This window comes from Natator depressus, chromosome 24 (genome assembly GCF_965152275.1).
Source record: "Natator depressus isolate rNatDep1 chromosome 24, rNatDep2.hap1, whole genome shotgun sequence".
Lineage (NCBI taxonomy): Eukaryota > Metazoa > Chordata > Testudines > Cheloniidae > Natator > Natator depressus.
In genome coordinates, this window is record NC_134257.1 from 18,690,171 (window position 1) to 18,708,892 (window position 18,722).

Below are 18,722 nucleotides of genomic sequence, written 5' to 3' on the forward strand. Positions count from 1 at the left end.
TTTCCCCCCTGCAAGGTGAGAGCTAAAGGGTTGGAGAACAAAGGAATCAGGTGACCTCCTGGCCTGGGAAAGGAACAAAGCCCAGAGGAGGAGGGGCTGGAGGGAGTTTCAGTTTGGGGCTGGCTAGGACATGGAGTGAAGTGCAGACGTGGTTGTCTGGCTCACTGCCCTCCAAAATGGACCCAGCTGAGGGGTCCTGTTCTCTGCACCTGCAAGCTCTGTTTTAGACCATGTTCCTGTCGTCTAATAAACCTCTGTTTTACTGGCTGGCTGAGAGTCCCGTCTGACTGCGGAGTTGGGGTGCAGGACCCTCTGGCTTCCCCAGGAGCCCCGCCTGAGCGGTCTCGCTGTGGGAAGCACACGGAGGGGCAGAGGATGCTGAATGCTCTGAGGTCAGACCCAGGAAGGTGGAAGCCGTGTGAGCTGTTTGCCCTGCGGACAGGCTGCTCACCGGAAGGCGACTGCCCCAGAGTCCTGACTGGCTTCATAGGGAGCAGTTCCAGAGCATCGCCCGGGCACTCCGTGACAGGGGGAAACTTGTGATCTGTAGAAAGGCTTTATATATATATATATAAATATATTTGATATACTTGATATAACAGTGGGCATTTTTCAGTTTCGCTCATGTTGCTTGGGATGCAGCGAAAGCTTCACTGAAAAAAAGCCACTCTTCCACCAAAATAAGAGTGTCCCCCTGGCACCGGCGCTGACTTCCTCAGTTTCCAGGGGAGGGGGTGCTCAACCCCCAGCTCTGCCCCAGGCCCTGCCCCCACTCCACCCCTTCCCCCAAGCCTCCACCCCTTTCCACTCCACCCCTCCCCCTGCCTCTTCCTGACCCCGCTCCCCTCCCCAGCACCTTCTGAATGCTGCTGAACAGCTGATCATGGTGGGCTTGCGGTGCGGGGAGGGAGGGGAAGGAGCTCATCAGTGGGGCACTGGTGGGTGGGAGGTGCTGGGAGGGAAGGGGGAGGCGCTGATCTGTGGGGCTGCCGGTGGGTGCACAAGCCCCGGAGCACCCGTGGAGTCAGCTCCTATGCCACACAGTATGGTCATATGGGGGCATGACAATACTCTGATCATTACAGCAGAACCCCATTTGTCTGATCTCACTGGGACTGGGCCAGACCGGATACTAAAAAATCAGATAATCTGGAGAACTGGCAAAGCGCTTTCTATCCCTTATTTGAAGATGGGAGGGGGCTCAGGCTGTCAGCCCTGGGTGGCTGGGGCTCGGGCTGTCAGCCCCATGCAGCTGGGGCTTGGGAGGTCAGCATGGGAGGAAGTGAAGCTGAGGCTTCATTCGCCGATATCGCTGACTCACTCAAGGACACACATGGTAGGTGCAGAACCAAGAGCTGCTGCCCCTGCCCCTCGACCTCCCCCCCTAGCCCCTCGACCTCCCCCAGCAGTGTCATGGTGGAGCCCAGAGCCCCAGGAGACTGTGGGGATGGAAACTACGATGGTGAAACTCACTCCTTCCGGTCCACCCACCTCCCAGCCAGCAGCTGCAGTCAAACAAGCCAAGTCGCACCCCAAAATCTCCTTCATTCAGGACCCCAAAAGGGAGCGGTGGGCGGCACAGCCCGTCCCCTCGATATTTCATCCACCGATTAGCCCTCATTTCTGACATCCAGTTGTGGTGCATTGATTTGCAGGCTTGCGCTGTTTGTGGTTACCAGACATGATCTTAATGCTGCCCTTGACTTGTATCAGGCAGCCGTTTTCTTTGGGCTTGTTCCGTTGTCCTGTCCCCCCTCACCTCCCACTCTTCCCAGCCACATTGGTTGTTCTAGGGACATATATAATCCTTCACTCACTATTTACGGCTGGGCTCACAATGAGGGTAAATTTGTAGGCTCAGTTATCACAACAGTACACTGACATCTGGCATGGGAGGCAGAAGGGGAGGGTCACACACAGAGCCCCTGGCATGGAGAGGAGGGGGGATGTGGGGCACAGAGAGCCCCTGGCATGAGGAAGGGCATGGAGGCAAGCCCCTGGGGTGGGCAATGCTCTCTGCCAATGGCTGCACCGAAGTGTGAGACCCCCCAATATTAATAACAAAAATAAAATCCGTACCCTCTGATTTGTTTCTCCTGGGGCATCACCAGAGACTGAGCAAGTCATATTCTGTGGCTGCCATCTCCTCGTGGGGAGGTGACGCAGCGCGGGCTCGGTGCTCAAGATGGACAGAACCACCGGGTCAGTCTGGGTCCAGCAACCTTACCAATGCAGCCGAAGCCTCCCTCTTCTCGGGCCACCCGGATGTGCCCACTGGAGCTGACCTTCCCAAACGTCTTCTGTTCTTCACCCCCTGCTTTCAGACCCTGACAACTTCCCAAGTCAGTTCCTAGGAATTTTCTTTCTTTGTAGAGAGACATAAATAGGATTCCTGGGTGCTAGTCCTGGTTCTCCTGCTGCCCTCGTGCAAGTGGCATCCTTCCACCCACCCCGTGCCTCAGTTTCCCCTCACCCCACATTGTCTGTGCGGACAGTAAGCTCTTCAGTACAGGGGCTGACTCTCACTGTGTGTCCGGGCAGCATCCAGCACAACTAGACCCCACTCTCCTCCCAAAGCTAGAGCCAGGAGTTCTGATATAAATTGGATTCTCTCTCTCTCTCTCTCTCTCTCTCTCTCACCGGCTTGTTTTATTGACCAAACAAATGAAAGAGGAAGATCCTGCCTGTGGTGGGGGACAGAGGGGGGAGAGGCCCCCCAGGACGGGAATGCTGCTGCAGAGAGGTTATGTCACCTACACTAGCTGAGCGAAAGCCCTGCTCGAGCTCCGGTTAGGTGTCTGAGGCCCTGCTTCCTGTTGACGGGCCAGAGCCTCTAAGTTTGTCTAATATCCACGCGCTGAATGGGACCCGCTAGAAAATCGCTGTCTCCTGGGTGGGGCCGTGGAGAGGGTTAGCGCTCCAAATGTGGGGTTGTTTAAGCCAGCAGTTCCCGAGATACAGCCACCCCCCGCAAAAGATCAGCCTGGGGAGAGGGGGCATTATATAATGCAGCAAGAAACGGGGAGGCTCAGATGAAAAATGTCACATCCACCTGCTGGCCCACGGCCTCCCCCTCTCTTCCCTGTGTGGCCCCCCCTGCGCCCACCTGTGTGACTCCCACAGCCTCCCCCTGCCCCTCCGATCCCCGCACCCCACTGGGGGGGCCCCACAGCCTCCCCCTGCCCCTCTGCTCCCCACACCCCACCTGTGTGGGCCCCCACAGCCTCCCCCTGCCCCTCTGCTCCCCTGGCCCCAGCCCATCTGAGTCTCCACCAGAAGACGAGGTGCGCTCTTCTGCACCCCAATAATCAGTCAGTGGATCAATAATAATTACTATTTGCTTCCAGCACAGCCATAGGTCTCAGACCGAGTGCCCTTGAGGGTGGGGACCCCAGATCCACCAGGCCACACGGTCTGCGGGTCAGGCAGTCTGTTCAAGCCATCCTTCTAACACGGGTTTGCAGGGGTTGGAGACAATCAGAGAGAATGGGTGTCATGGATGGACAGGGTCTGTAATAGACCCCCAGCTTATCTAATCTATCTATCTATCTATCTATCTATCTATCCCCGTACACCACCTCTATCTATCTATCCTGAGATATGCTTCTCTCTCTCTCTCCCCCCATCCGGGGCCAAGTGACACCAGCTGGGGATCTGACTATTTTTTACATACCTGGCCCCCTTCTGGGTAATCACAGAACAGAGCAAGTGAATGGAAGACACTAGCTAGTCCAATTAGGATGGAGCTCAGCTGTTCTCAGTGGTGGCAGATGACCAAACAAGGAGCAATGGTCTCAGGTTGCAGTGGGGGAGGTTTAGGTTGGATATTAGGAAACACTATTTCACTAGGAGGGTGGTGAAGCACTGGAATGCGTTACCTAGGGAGGTAGTGGAATCACCATCCTTAGAGGTTTTTAAGGTCAGGCTTGACAAAGCCCTGGCTGGGATGATTTAGTTGCTGTTGGTCCTGCTTTGAGCAGGGGGTTGGACTAGATGACCTCCTGGGGTCTCTTCCATCCCTAATCTGCTATGATTCTATGATAGTCCCAGCTCTGATGGGGGCCTGGTCTACTTGCTCCATGGGATGGTGCATGATGCCCCTTAATGTTCACTGGTGGAACAATCTGAGCCATGGGGGAGGGCTCTTTCCTGCCTCCTCAGTCAGAGATTGATGGGCTCAAAAACAGGCAGGCATGTGTCCCATTTACACCCATCTCTCTAACGGGGCTGTGGATCATCTCACTGTCCATCGAAATGGCCAGCCATGTCTCAATCCACTTTTCAGTGGCAGGGAGTTCCGCACATTAACACCAACACAACAGAAAAAAAGTTATCATTTATCCTCTTTAAATCTAAGGTTTTAAAGGGGCAGCTCCACAGGGTTAGGGGGTCGTCTACATGATCCTAATCTCGCTTTCCCCCCACCTTCTCGGTGGGGTGGTTTACTGTAGCACCAGTGTAACCCGGATCATTTCCCCTTTTTTTTCCTACCCCCCCCCCAGACGTTCTTGTTAAACCCTCGATTTGTGCTGGAAATGGCCCACCTTGATTATCATACACATTGTAAGGAGAGTGATCACTTTAGATAAGCTATTACCAGCAGGAGAGTGGGGTGGGGGGAAAGAAAACCTTTTGTAGTTGTAAACACCCATTTTTTCATGCTTTGTGTGTATAAAAAGATCTTCTATACTTTCCACAGTATGCATCCGATGAAGTGAGCTGTAGCTGACGAAAGCTTATGCTCAAATAAATTGGTTAGTCTCTAAGGTGCCACAAGTCCTCCTTTTCTTTTTGCGAATACAGACTAACACGGCTGTTACTCTGAAACATCCCAGTGTGTGTCTTTCACCCCCTCTAGTGGCTGGATCCTGGGAAGTGGTTTAGGGAGCTGCTAAGCCGCACAGCGAAAGATGTGTCTCCTTTAATTCCAGCGTTAAACACTCCTGCGTTTATTCCCCCCTCGTCCTCCCCCCAAGTCCAAGGTTCAGTCCTGGTGCCCGGTATCTTTCCAACAACTGCTCTGTTCAGGAAGCAGAGCTGCCCTGGCATCCCCAGGCATAGGGGGGAGGGGAAGCTGCTTTAACCCTTTAGGGTCTCCAGCCCTGGTTGGTGAGTCCTGCCACAAAAAAAATATTTACGCTTTAAAAAAACCGGGTTTTTCAGCTGAACATTTTTCAGTTGGATGACAAAAAAAATGGAATATTCTAAGAAATACCTCCCCTCAACAAACCCCATTTTCCAAACGACTCTAGGGCCCGCAGGAGGGTGGGTGCAGCTTCTGATAGCCCCACAACCCTTGCTAGAATTAAACACAGGGGAAATCAGCCCGATCATCACAAACACACACACGTAATCCCGGACGCACACCCACACACGCACAGACTCACTATCTCACACACAGACACATGATCCAAGACTCACAGTTACACACACAATCCAGGACTCAGGATTACACACACACACACAGTGTCCAAGACTTACACCAGGGGTGGGCAAACGTTTTGACCCGAGGGTCACATATGAGTATGGAAATTGTATGGCAGGTCATGAATGCTCACAAAATTGGGGATTGGGGTGTGGGAGGGGGTGAAGGCTCTGGGGTGGGCCAGAAATGAGGAGTTCAGGGTGTAGGAGGGGGCTCTGGATGGGCAGGGGGTTGGGGTGGGAGAGGGCTCCAGCTGGGGGTGCAGGCTCTGTGGTGGGGCTGGTGATGAGGGGTTGGGGGTAAAGGATGGTGCTCTGGGGACTGAGGGGCTCAGAGGGCAGAAGGGGGATCAGGGCTAGGGAAGGGGCACGGGAGTTGGTCAGAGGTGCAGGCTCCAGGTGGCACTTACCTCAAGCAGCTCCCAGAAGCAGCAACATGTCCCCACTCCGGCTCCTATGTGGAGGCACGGCCAGGCGGCTCCACACTCTGCCCCGTCTGCAGGTGCTGCCCCTGCAGCTCCCATTGGCCAGGAACCCCGGCCAATGGGAGCTGCGCAGGTGGCGCTTGCGGCGGGGGCAGCATATGGAGCCCCCTGGCTACTCCTAAGTGTAGGGCCGGAGCGGGGCATGTCTCTACTTCCAGGAGACGTGCGGAGCCATGGCACATGCAGGGTGGGAGAAGCCCCGGACCCCACTCCCCAGCGAGAGCTCAAGGGCCAGATTAAAACATCTGAAGGGCCGGTTGTGGCCCCCAGGCCGTAGTTTTCCGACCCTTGACTTACACAGACACACAATCCAAGACATGATTAAACACACGTGATCCAAGACTTGCTATCACACACACAGATGCGCACAGACAGTCCAAGACTCCTGATCACACACAGACACACACACACAATATGAAACTCATGATTATACACAGCCAGAGTCCAACACTCACTTTTACACATGGAAAAACACACAGCATCTGAGATTCATGATTACAGACAAACACACACAATCTCTCTCTTTCTCTCTCTCTCACACACACACACAAATACAACAAATACCAAGATCAGTGAATGAAGGTAAACGTGGATAGGCACTGGCTGGCGGGTGTGGAATCTAATGGCGTTATTACGTTAAACATGGTCTGCGTCAGGGAGTGAATGAGTCAATAAAGCATCACATGATCGCAAGACGATACTGATCAGCATGAAAAAGCAAACACAGCAAACCCACTGCCCCAGCATTGCAGCTAAAGGCAACTGACAAGATTCACAGGGCAAGATCGTCCCACATGATTGGTGAGCTGCGGGTGGATTGACTTTTAATGAGGCTTTTAGGCCTTGTCTTCAAAGCCTTGCCTTGTCTTCTTGTCCCGGTTGAACAGTGACATTCTCCGGCTCAGCTTAAACCCTCTCCCAAGTGACATAAACAAAACGGAAGAAAGCCACTCTTCTGCCGGAGCGAGAGCGTCCACACAGGAGGTTCCACCAGGGTCATTCTGTCAGTTTAAATTCACAGCTTACGTTCTACCGAAAAAGTTTCCCATGAGGACAAGACCTTCAGCTTCTAAGCTTCAATGGAGCAATGGCCCGCAGCTGAGGATCTGGCCCCATTGACTCCCATTCTGCTACAGCCGATTGACCCCAGCTGGGATCCGGCCCCATTGACTCCAAAGGAGCTACGGCCCATTGACCCCAGCGGTGGTCTAGCCCCAGTGACCTCAGTGGAGCTATGGCCAATTGACCCCAGCTGGGGGTCTCTGCCATTGACCCCAATGGAGCTATGGCCGATTTGCCCCAGTGTGGGGATCCGGTCCGTTAATGCGTGTAAGGTGCTCATATACCGAAGTGATGGAGGAGCACAGAGGGACACAGGTAGGTAGAACTGGATTCAGTATAATTTTATTTTTGTTGTATGAATGTCAAGAAGGAAGCTGCCTCCTTCCTTGTGGGGCGAAACCTCAGGAGCGTTGAGCTGTCACTGAGTCTGTCACCTTCGTTATGGGCACTTTGACCCACGTGCAACAACACCCCTAAATGGTTTATGGGGACTGGACATGGGACTCCTGGATGGAGAAGCATGAAGCTTTCCTGCTTGAAGTCCAAGACCATGTCTGCTAGACAGCAGCAGGCACATCCGACACGACATCCAATCCTAGATGGTGTTTCCCCTTCTGCCTCCAGCGCTTTGCTCAGAACCCGCTGGGTATCGTCTGAGGCCAAACACTGCTGCAGCATGAAGAACGTGGTAAGCAGCGCCACCCCTCCGGGCACCAAGGCACCAAACACGGGGAGGCGCTTCCACGAATATTCCGCTACCGTCACGGCGGCCCCCACCGAGTCCGACAGCAGCTTCAGAGCCACCATGGGGGTCATTCCCAAGGACGTCATCACGGCCGTCAGTTCCCCTATGGGCTTCCCAACCTGCCGGGCGAGAGCAGAGAGGGACCTGTCGTCCACGCCAAAGCTGCTACAGTATCGGAACAGGTGTTTCCTGAAGATGAAGAAGGTGCACAAGAAAGAGAGGCCTGGGACAGGAACGGCACTGAGAAGACATGAGAAATCTGCCCCTTCAGGGCAGCTTTTTTCTGCTTGACGATGGGCAAGGCGACAGCAGGCAGGCTACACAGGAAGGCGTGTTTCTTCAGGCTCTGCACCTCCGTCTGCAAAGTTTGCCGCAGGAGGGGAAAATTGTAGTGGTGGGGGTCCCAGCTGGACACGACAAAAACCTGTGGGTGGCCCACTCCTTCTGCTCCCAGGCCTCTCCTGCAGTCCTCCCTGATCTGCTGCAGGATCCTCTCCTCATTGTAACTGGAGGGACGCTGCCTCCTGGAAGCATCCAGGTCCACGTTGGCTTTGGAGCACACAAAGCAGAACCTCTTGCCCAGTCTCTGGATCTCACGGACCAGCCTGGCGTGGTCGGAGCGGAAGCGCTGGGAGCCGACAATGATGAAGAACTCAAATTGGCTCAAATTGAGCCGCTTACAGTAGATGTCTAGAGGGAAATAGGACACCCCCCACCCCTGGTAGGTCCCAGAGGGTGACTCCTGGAAGGACGGGATCTGGATAAGCCATCAGCTCCCTTATGACATCCAGCATCCCGGTTTCAGCAGCACCTTCATCACCAGCATGTAGCCCCCGTATGGCGTTGATGAGGGAGGACTTCCCGGACCCTGACTCCCCTGTAACGGCAAAGCTGAGGGTGTGGCTGTAAAAATCCTGCACATTAGAAACAGTTTCTGTCAGGCTCCCTTGATAGACAGCGGCTTTGAACCCATCGAGAGCCATGGTGCTCAATCTACTACAGAGAAGAAGAAACATTTCAGCTCCTAGTTATTGCTACCTCTGGAAAATCCTACGCCGACAGCGGATTACTTATGGTGGCAACGTCAAGCACTCAAAAGTTAGGAAAAGGCATATTTATGGTAGCCTATGCAACCATAACTCTTCCCCTTGCGTATCTGGTCCGGGCACTGAAGGAGGCAGGGGAAGTATGGGAAAAACAGGAGTTGTTTGGTTTTAATCATTATTTATTATTTGTTGTATAATAGTGCATATGAATCCTGACTGAGATCGGAGCCCACTGTGCCAGGCGTGCCCAGACCCCGACCGAGATCAGGGCCCTGTTGTGGTGGGCGCTGCCCAGACCCCCTGACTGAGATCAGGAGCCCCCATTATTCTGGGTGCTGTGCAGACCCACAGGTGAGAATTTTCACAAGATCTCAGCCCCCATGAAGACACAAATATACACGGGGAGATTTTCGAGCCAGCCCAGCACCCTGCCCCCTGACGGGGACAATAGTTCAGCTGTGAATGGGCAGAGCAGTGCTCAGACCCAGCCCTCCCTCGGCATGCCCTCTAGGCCAGGGGAGCCAGGGGGATCCCTGCAGCTGCTCTCACTCGCCCCAAAGGCCTGGCAGGAAGACGGGGAGCACACTGCTTTCTTGGACCCCATCCCGGCTCCATGCACAGGACCAGAGGACATTAGCATCAGAGCCCGGCAGCTGGCCACTATTGGGGGATGTGAGAATTGGGGTGGGGAGGGTGGGGGGTGCAGGGAAATCCCAGCCAGCAGGAATCTCTTACCTTCCCCCAGGCTGCGCTGCATCCGGGGGGGCCCGATGGTCTCTAGGAAGGGGCAGCAATCTGTGGGCACAAGCAGCTCATCAATCTCTCGTCCTCAGTGTCTCAGCTGCTGTCTTGCCTTCTGTGGGCTCCTAGCTCCCCCTCTTCCTGCCAAGTCCCCTCTTTGTGTGCCCCTCTTTCTCCCCTTCCCTTCCCTCTGCTCTGCGGCTGGCTCAATCCCACTGCCCCTCCCCATGCCCCCCAGTCTGGCCCTTCCCCTTCCCTGGAACAATGCAGGGAAAGTGAAAGCAGCAGCTGGCTGAGGAAGCGGGCAGGGCATCACCCCCCTGGCCCCGCTGTGGTGGATAACAGGGGAGGGACAGAGCGGGGCCTAGATACAGAGGTGTCTGACTGTCTCTAGCTGGCCTCAGAGGAACAGAGATGGTGGCAGCTGGCTCCTTACATCACTGCTTCCCTTCTTGGGCTTGACTGAAAGAGTCAGAGGTTTCATTCAGATCACACACCTCCAGGGGCATATTCTGAGCTGCGCCTTTGGGAGTTTCTGCAAGCAGACACGACCAGCTCCCCTTCCCCATAACTCACTGCAGACCCTTTCAAGCAAGAGAAAGGCTCACAGGACAGTAAATGTGGCTCGAAGGCTATCAAACCTGCCAATGTGTGACACAAGCCATCAAACTGTGAGAACGTGACTGAAATGTGGAACGCCTGGCTTTTATTATACATTGCCCTATAATTGACAGGTTTTTTAACTACAGAACTTCTTCAGGGTGTTTTCTCACTGTACAAATTAAACTGATACAATTTGAAAATGAGAAAACTAGAAAAACTGATACCATTATATGCATCCATAACTCTCTTCCGCCCCCCACCCCCACCTTCCCCAGGTCATCAGCAGGATTTGAATCCAAGACGTTCAGATCCTTAGCACACATGTTTACTATGGGAGGAGCATGGTCTCGTGGTTAGAGCAGTGGCTGTGTAGAGAGAATATAGCCAAGCTTACAGATTTGACACATCCATTATGACAATTTCCCAACTCAAAAAGTGTTGCATCCAGCATGGGGGAGTCTATATTAGACTTCATCTTCACAGCTAAAGAACTGATCATAGAACTAAAAATTAATGGTAGTTTAGATACACATGATCGTGATTTGATCACATTTATAATGTGCAAACAGAAAAAAGTCCAGACCAGTGATTTATGTACCTGTTGCTCTAAAAGGCTCAATTTCAAAAAGCGGAAAAAAGTTATGAGCCAGTTCAGCTGGAAGTAAGAATTTTATCAGAAAAATGTGAATGATAACTGGGAATTGCTTAAGAATACTTTACTATATGCCCAAAAAGCCACAATCCCACAACTCAGGAAGAAGGCCATGCTAATTAAAAAAACAGACTGAGTTTAGAGGGGAAGTGAAGGCAGTTATTTAAAATATATGTAACCCTTCTGCCCATCAGAGTTGGCAGCAACAAGGGCCGGGTTCAATATCTAGGGGATCCATTCCAATAACACAATGCAAACCGGCTCGAGCCCCCACCCAGTGACCTGGGACAAATATATACCACCCCCGCTGGGCGCCTCCAAGAGGCAATACTTCCCCTCTCGCAAGCACATAGTCTGGGTGTAGCAAAAAGCCTTTTAATAACAAAGAGAAACAATGTGGCATTATGTTGGGGAAACACCACCAACAGGATTCATAACACAACCCATGGGCAAAAAACCCACCCCAAGCAAATTGGGGCATGCCCCTTTCCCTCGGGTTCTTGAGTCCCAGCACCCAAACGTCTCTTGAGTCCAGCAATCCACAAATCACCCAAAGTCCAAAAAGTCCAGCCCCAGAGTTCAAAAGTTCATCTGCATAGTGTTACTCCCCAGTCTGGCTAAAATGTGCCTGTGTGTGGGGAAAAGGGGCAAGGGGCACCTTACGTGTCCTGAAGCTGACTGCCCCACAGGGCTCTGCTCTGCTACGCTGTCTCACGAACGGCTCTGCTCCACCACGACCGGCTCCGCTCTGCACCACTCACCGTCTCATGAACAGCTCTGCTCAGCTCGCCGTCTCACGAACACACCGCTGTCTCACGAACGGCTCCGCTCCACCACGACCGGCTCTGCTCTGCACCGCTCGCTGTCTCAAGAACAGCTCTGCTCAGCTCGCTGTCTCATGAATGGCTCCGCTCTGCACAGCTCGCCATCTCACGAACAGCTCTGCTCAGCTTGCCGTCTCACGAACACACCGCTGTCTCACAGACGGCTCCACTCCGCACAGCTCGCCGTCTCACGAACAGTTCTGCTCAGCTCGCCGTCTCACGAACACACCGCTGCACTCTAGATCTTCCGGCTCCCCACTACTTGACACAGTGCTCAGTGATTTCAGCTCATAGTAGTGGGGGCCTTAGTGCTGGTGCACCTTAAGGCCAAAGTGAATGCAGCACAGTACCTGTAGCAAGACTCTTAATAGACCCAAAATTAGCTCCGACATTCCACAGTGGAGAGAGACAGAGGTGCAATTGGTGCTTCAGGCCCTCACAAAGGGGCCCACACCACCAGGCACTAATACCCATCTCAAGTCTCTCTCCATTCACACAGTTTTGGAACCCATGACCCTTGCCTAGCGAGTGCTACTTAGTTGATGGTGAGTCCCTCCATCATAGCAAAAAGCCAAGTACAGTTCCAAGCACCGTTCCCATAATCAGGGTAATAACAATTTATTCTTCCTGCCCCAATAACAGAGACACTGGGGATCCCACAGCAGCCGAAGCGACCATTTGGGCAGCTATGGCCTCAGTCTAGGCGGGGTGGGTGTGCCTATGCAAATGAGATCAGCCCCTGAAGTTTTTTTTTTTTCCACAACTTGCCACACCTCACCACCAGATGTCAGGGTGGAGCTCATCCTGACACTGCTTACATATATATAACAAATGGATGAATGGAGAAGGTGATAGTAATGAATGTAAATCAGAAGCTAGGAATTGTAGAAAATTGATAAGGGAAGCAAAATAACACAAGGAAAAATCTATGGCCAGTAGAGTTAAGAACAATAAGAAGGCATTTTTAAAAAGTAGTAAGATCAAAAAAGAATCTTAACAATGATGTGATGGGGTGTACTAGGCCCTTCGAGGCTTCCTGCTGGAGGGCCTGCGATCCTACCAAACCCTGCCCCAAGTAGGGTTGCCACCTTTCTAATTGCTGGTTACTGGACCCCCAAGGCCCTGCCTCTTCTCTGCCTCTTCCCCCAAGGCCACACCCCTGCTCCACCTCTTCCCTCAAGGCCCCGCCTCTTCTTTCCCTCTTCCTCCCAATGCCCTGCCCCCATCGCTCACTCCTTTCTCCATCCTTCCCTACGTCGTTTGCTGGATTGTCTCAAGGAGCCTGCTTGCAGGAAGGAGGTAGCCCCGATGAGCAGGGGCTGGCATGGACTAATGACCTGGCGCCTCCCACCACCCCACAGTAACTGGACTTTTGGTTTGGGTGCCATTTAGGGTTGCCAGGTCCCCTTTTTGACCGGAATTTCCCGTTGAAAACCGGGCACCTGGCAACCCTAAATAGCACCTGGACACAGAAGCCAAAAAACGGACTGTCTGGTAAAACCTGGACAGGTGGCAACCCTCGACCCAGGAAGAAGCAGCAGAGGGGGGTCCTCCAGGCCTGCCTCGATAGGCCTCTTGGAAGGAGCCAATCAGAGCCTAGCAGGCTCAATTAAAAGGAGCTACAGGGCCTGAGTAGGTCAATTCCTGGCTGGGACCAGAAGAGTAAGGAAGGGTGCTTGTTGCTGCTGACAGGAGCTCAAGAAGAGAACCAGAAGACAGCTTCTGGTGATCCCCGCATTCAGCAAGGAGGAAGAGGATTTGAGAACCTCAGCCCTGAGTCAGGGTGGAGAGAAAGGAGTTAAAGGCCCCATGGGAAAAGGCCCATGGAATAGCAGCAGCAAACTGAAGGAAGCAGTATGTAGGGTCCCTGGGCTGGGACCCGGAGTAGTGGGTTGGCCATGGTCCCGTCCCCCCCCCCAGCCTCCTAGCGAAGTGACCTAAGCCCCCAAGGGGGACAAGGCTCTGTTTGGAAGCTCAAATGAAGACAGTTTTGTTGAACTCTTTGCAACCCTGGAATGGGACTGAACTTGAGAGACCGGGCTGGAGAGCTGGGGCAGGGAAGATAAAGAGGCTCCAGGCAGAAAGCCTCCTTCAGGCCCCAATTCTTCCTGACCTCTGAGCAGACCACCTTGGCGTTGCCATATGTAGCATTGTACATGCTCAGAGCAGTGTGCAGCATCTGCAGTATTACCAAAGCCAAAATGTCACAAATTATGAGTCAGACCCCCGAAAACATATGCCTTTTTTTTTAAACGATTGATGCCATTTTTTTCAGATTGTTGAACTCTCCCAGCCCATCCCCAAAGTGTGCGTGACAATCACAGAGTTGCTGGCTCTCACAGATTTATCACAAGCAGTATGATTGTGGCTCCTACTACGAGAACTCTGGGTATGGACAAAGACCTCTTTAATATTTTGAATGAAATAAATACTACTGGGAATAGGGGAGACTTTAATTTCCCAGATATAGACTAAAGGACAAATGCTACTCATAATGGTAGAGCCCAATTTTTTCTGGACGTGATAGCAGACAGATTTCTTCACCAAACAGTCGCTGAACCAACAAGAGATGATGCCATTTTATTGGCAAGTAGTGAGGAGCTCATAGACGAACTGGTTGTAGGGGACTACCTTGGTTCAAGTGATCGTGAGCTAATTCAATTTTAAACGGAAGGATAAACAAAAATAGATCTGTAACTATGGTGCTTGATTTCAAAAGAGCAAACTAAAAACTTAAGGGAAGAAGTTAGGGAAGTGACTGGACTGAAGAACTCAAGGATCTAATGTGAAGTCGGCTTGGAATTTCTTCAAGTCAAAGTTGCAGAAGTTATGTGAAACCTGCATCCCAAGCAAGGGGGAAACATTCATAGGGAAGAGCTGCAGCCCAAACTGGATGGGATAAAGTACAACATGGTTTTACAAAAGGTAGATCATGCCAGACCAATCTGATCTCTTTCTATGAGAAGATAACTGATTTTTTAGACAAAGGAAATGCAGTAGATCTAACCTACCTGCGTTTCAGTCAAGCGTACAGTTCCACATGGGAAATTGGAGAGGTTGGAGATTAATATGAGAATTGAAAGATGGGTAAGGACTGGTTAAAGGGAAGACTACGAAGGCTCGTACTGAATGGCGAACTGTCAGGCTGGAGAGAGGTTACTAGTGGAGTTCCTCAGGGATCAGTCTTGGGATCAATCTTATTTAACACTTTTATTACTGACCTTGGTAAAAAAAAGTGGGAGTGTGCTAATAAAATTTGCAGATGACACAAAGTTGGGAGGTATTGCCAATATGGAGGTTGACCAGAACATCATACAAGAAGATCTGGATGACTTTGAAAACTGGAGTAATAGAAATGGGATGGAATTTAATAGTGCAAAGTACAAGGTCATGCACTTAGGGACTAACCAGAATTTTTGCTATAAACTGGGGGCATATCAGTTGGAAGCAACAGAGGAGGAGAAAGAGTCACAGGATGACTATGAGCTGCCAATGTGATGCAGCCATGAAAAAGGCTAATGCAATCTTAGGAAGCATCAGGCAAGGGATTTTCAGTAGAGATAGCAAAGATACCATTATACAAGAAACTGGTGCGAGGTCATCTGGAATACTGTGTGCAGTTTAGTCTCCCATGTTCAAGAACGATTAATTCAAACAGGAACAGGTGCAGAGAAGGGCTATGAGGATGATCAGAAGAATGGAAAACACACCTTACGAAGGAGACTCAAGGAGCTTGCCTTCTTTAGCCTAACCAAACAAAGGCTGAGGGGAGATATGATTTCTCTCTATAAATACACCAGAGGGATAAATACCAGGGAGAGGAAGTTTAAGTTCCACACCAATGGTGCACAAGAAGAAATGGATATAAACTGGCCATCAATAAATTTTGGCTTGAAGTTAGGCAAAGGTTTCTAACCATTAGAGGAGTGAAGTTCTGGAGCAGCCTTCCAATGGGAGCGAAAAAACTAACCATCTTCGAGACTGAGCTTGATAAGTTTATGAAAGGGATGTTACGCTGAGAATGTGGCCCATCGGCCACTGCTAGTAGCAAATAGCCATCAGTGGAAGAGCTGGGATAGGAGTGGTCTTTGGGCTTGCAGTTCATTGTCCTTTCCCCTGGGTGCCAGGGCACTGTTTCCCATTTGGCTTCCCAATCTTGTGTGCAGTATTGTGAGTCTGCCTGCAGCAAGGGCCAAAATCAAGTTACGATAAATTTGTATAGTGCCCCCTCTCCAGCCGGTTACCGTCTTTAATGCTGACAGGTTTCATAGAATCATAGAATCATAGAATATCAGGGTTGGAAGGGACCCCAGAAGGTCATCTAGTCCAACCCCCTGCTCGAAGCAGGACCAATTCCCAGTTAAATCATCCCAGCCAGGGCTTTGTCAAGCCTGACCTTAAAAACCTCTAAGGAAGGAGATTCTACCACCTCCCTAGGTAACGCATTCCAGTGTTTCACCACCCTCTTAGTGAAAAAGTTTTTCCTAATATCCAATCTAAACCTCCCCCATTGCAACTTGAGACCATTACTCCTCGTTCTGTCATCTGCTACCATTGAGAACAGTCTAGAGCCATCCTCTTTGGAACCCCCTTTCAGGTAGTTGAAAGCAGCTATCAAATCCCCCCTCATTCTTCTCTTCCGCAGACTAAACAATCCCAGCTCCCTCAGCCTCTCCTCATAAGTCATGTGCTCTAGACCCCTAATCATTTTTGTTGCCCTTCGCTGGACTCTCTCCAATTTATCCACATCCTTCTTGTAGTGTGGGGCCCAAAACTGGACACAGTACTCCAGATGAGGCCTCACCAGTGTCGAATAGAGGGGAACGATCACGTCCCTCGATCTGCTCGCTATGCCCCTACTTATACATCCCAAAATGCCATTGGCCTTCTTGGCAACAAGGGCACACTGCTGACTCATATCCAGCTTCTCGTCCACTGTCACCCCTAGGTCCTTTTCCGCAGAACTGCTGCCTAGCCATTCAGTCCCTAGTCTGTAGCGGTGCATGGGATTCTTCCATCCTAAGTGCAGGACCCTGCACTTATCCTTCTTGAACCTCATCAGATTTCTTTTGGCCCAATCCTCCAATTTGTCTAGGTCCTTCTGTATCCTATCCCTCCCCTCCAGCGTATCTACCACTCCTCCCAGTTTAGTATCATCCGCAAATTTGCTGAGGGTGCAATCCACACCATCCTCCAGATCATTTATGAAGATATTGAACAAAACCGGCCCCAGGACCGACCCCTGGGGCACTCCACTTGACACCGGCTGCCAACTAGACATGGAGCCATTGATCACTACCCGTTGAGCCCGACAATCTAGCCAGCTTTCTACCCACCTTATAGTGCATTCATCCAGCCCATACTTCCTTAACTTGCTGACAAGAATACTGTGGGAGACCGTGTCAAAAGCTTTGCTAAAGTCAAGAAACAATACATCCACTGCTTTCCCTTCATCCACAGAACCAGTAATCTCATCATAAAAGGCGATTAGATTAGTCAGGCATGACCTTCCCTTGGTGAATCCATGCTGACTGTTCCTGATCACTTTCCTCTCATGTAAGTGCTTCAGGATTGATTCTTTGAGGACCTGCTCCATGATTTTTCCAGGGACTGAGGTGAGGCTGACTGTTTTGATGGACAGGTCTGGGTTCTTCTGGATTCCGCCACCCACTCAGTAGGGTGAATCTTCTTTATTTTTTCCTATGAATTTATTTGGCGGTGCCTCCACCCCGCTCACTCCTTCCTGGCAGGGTCACCAGGGCAGCTTGGGAGGAAAATTCTAACCACAGGGTAACCCCCACTTACTTGCCAGATAGTTGGAGACTTCCAAGAAATAACACACACACATACAATATATTCAACACAATAATTATATTAAACAGGAGACAAATATAACATAACAGGGTAAAACACTATTTTTAGGGTCACCGGTGCCCACGCTGATAATACCCGTGACTTTCCCCAGTCACGGGACCTGATGTAGCAAATGTAAGATCACTGTCCCGTTGGTACGCGTACTTTGTTGGGGCCCTTGATGACCTATGACCACAAAATTCTTCTCTGCAGTGGTTTAGCAGTGTGGCTGACTGGGTTAAGTACATCCCAAAGGACTCGCAAGTGGGAGAAGGTGGTAAATCCCTCTACAGGTTTAATATGCAGCAGGTTATAAAATCCCCAAACCCTCACTCCCTGGCTTGAGGACACAGTTCAGGGAGTAAGGAGTCCCCAAAACAAATTCCCTGACTGACTAAACGATGGTGCATCACAAACTCCATGAATGATCCTCAGGTTCAGAGCTGACTCTGGACTCCTCGGTCACTGCAGAGGGGCTGATCTCTGCTGGCAGGGATCCTCTTCGGGCAGGAATCAGGCTGCTTCTGGTCCCAGGATTTCCCCTCACCACAAAGGGGTGCAGGGCTCAAGGTGCAGATTACACAACTGTGCTAAAATCCAAACTGTCGTCTCCTAGCCCAGAGTCCAGACACACTCCCAGCAGGCCAGCCCAGGACTAGCAGCCAGAGCAGAGCTGGTCATGTGGTGACTGGTCTCCCCTAGGGAGCTGGAGGGCGAACTCCGCCTGGCTGAGGAAGTTTCCCAGCAAAACTCTACAAACTGGGAATCATCAGTGGAGAGGGAAAAGCCCAGCGCAGGGATCTGCTGTCAGGTCCCTAGAGGTCAGTTCTCAGGGGGAACCCTGCATGCTGGCCTGGGACTCCCCAGCTCCCCACACAGCCAGGCCTGCCCTTGCCCTGGCCGGCTCCAGACTGACTCCCAAATGGCTTCTCCCCTTTCCTGAGCTCCCTGGGAGGGCATCTCCTTCCCTAGTGGTTGCCGGGCAGACTCTGAGCCTGCCTTGGCTCCCCCTCTCTACCAGGGGCAGTGTGCCCCTCCCAGAGCTGCCAGCAGACCGAGCCCCAGGAACCTAGGGCATCTCCTTGGGGGTTACATTTGCAAGAGCGAGTAAACTGTCGTTCCTCTAGGCCAGTGGTTCTCAAACTATGGGTCGGGACCCCAAAGTGGGTCATGACCCCATTTTAACGGGGTTGCCAGGGCTGGCATTAGACTTGCTAGGGCCTGGGGCCAAAGCCCAAGCCCCAGCGCCCAGGGCCGAAGCTGAAGCCAGAGATCTTCAGTCCTCGG

The 18,722-nt window shown here is 51.8% G+C and overlaps 1 pseudogene; it reads right to left on the reverse strand.

The window, feature by feature from the left end:
- Window positions 1–7,313: 7,313 nt before the first annotated feature.
- Window positions 7,314–9,710, reverse strand: LOC141977563 (interferon-inducible GTPase 5-like; annotated as a pseudogene).
- Window positions 9,711–18,722: the final 9,012 nt, after the last annotated feature.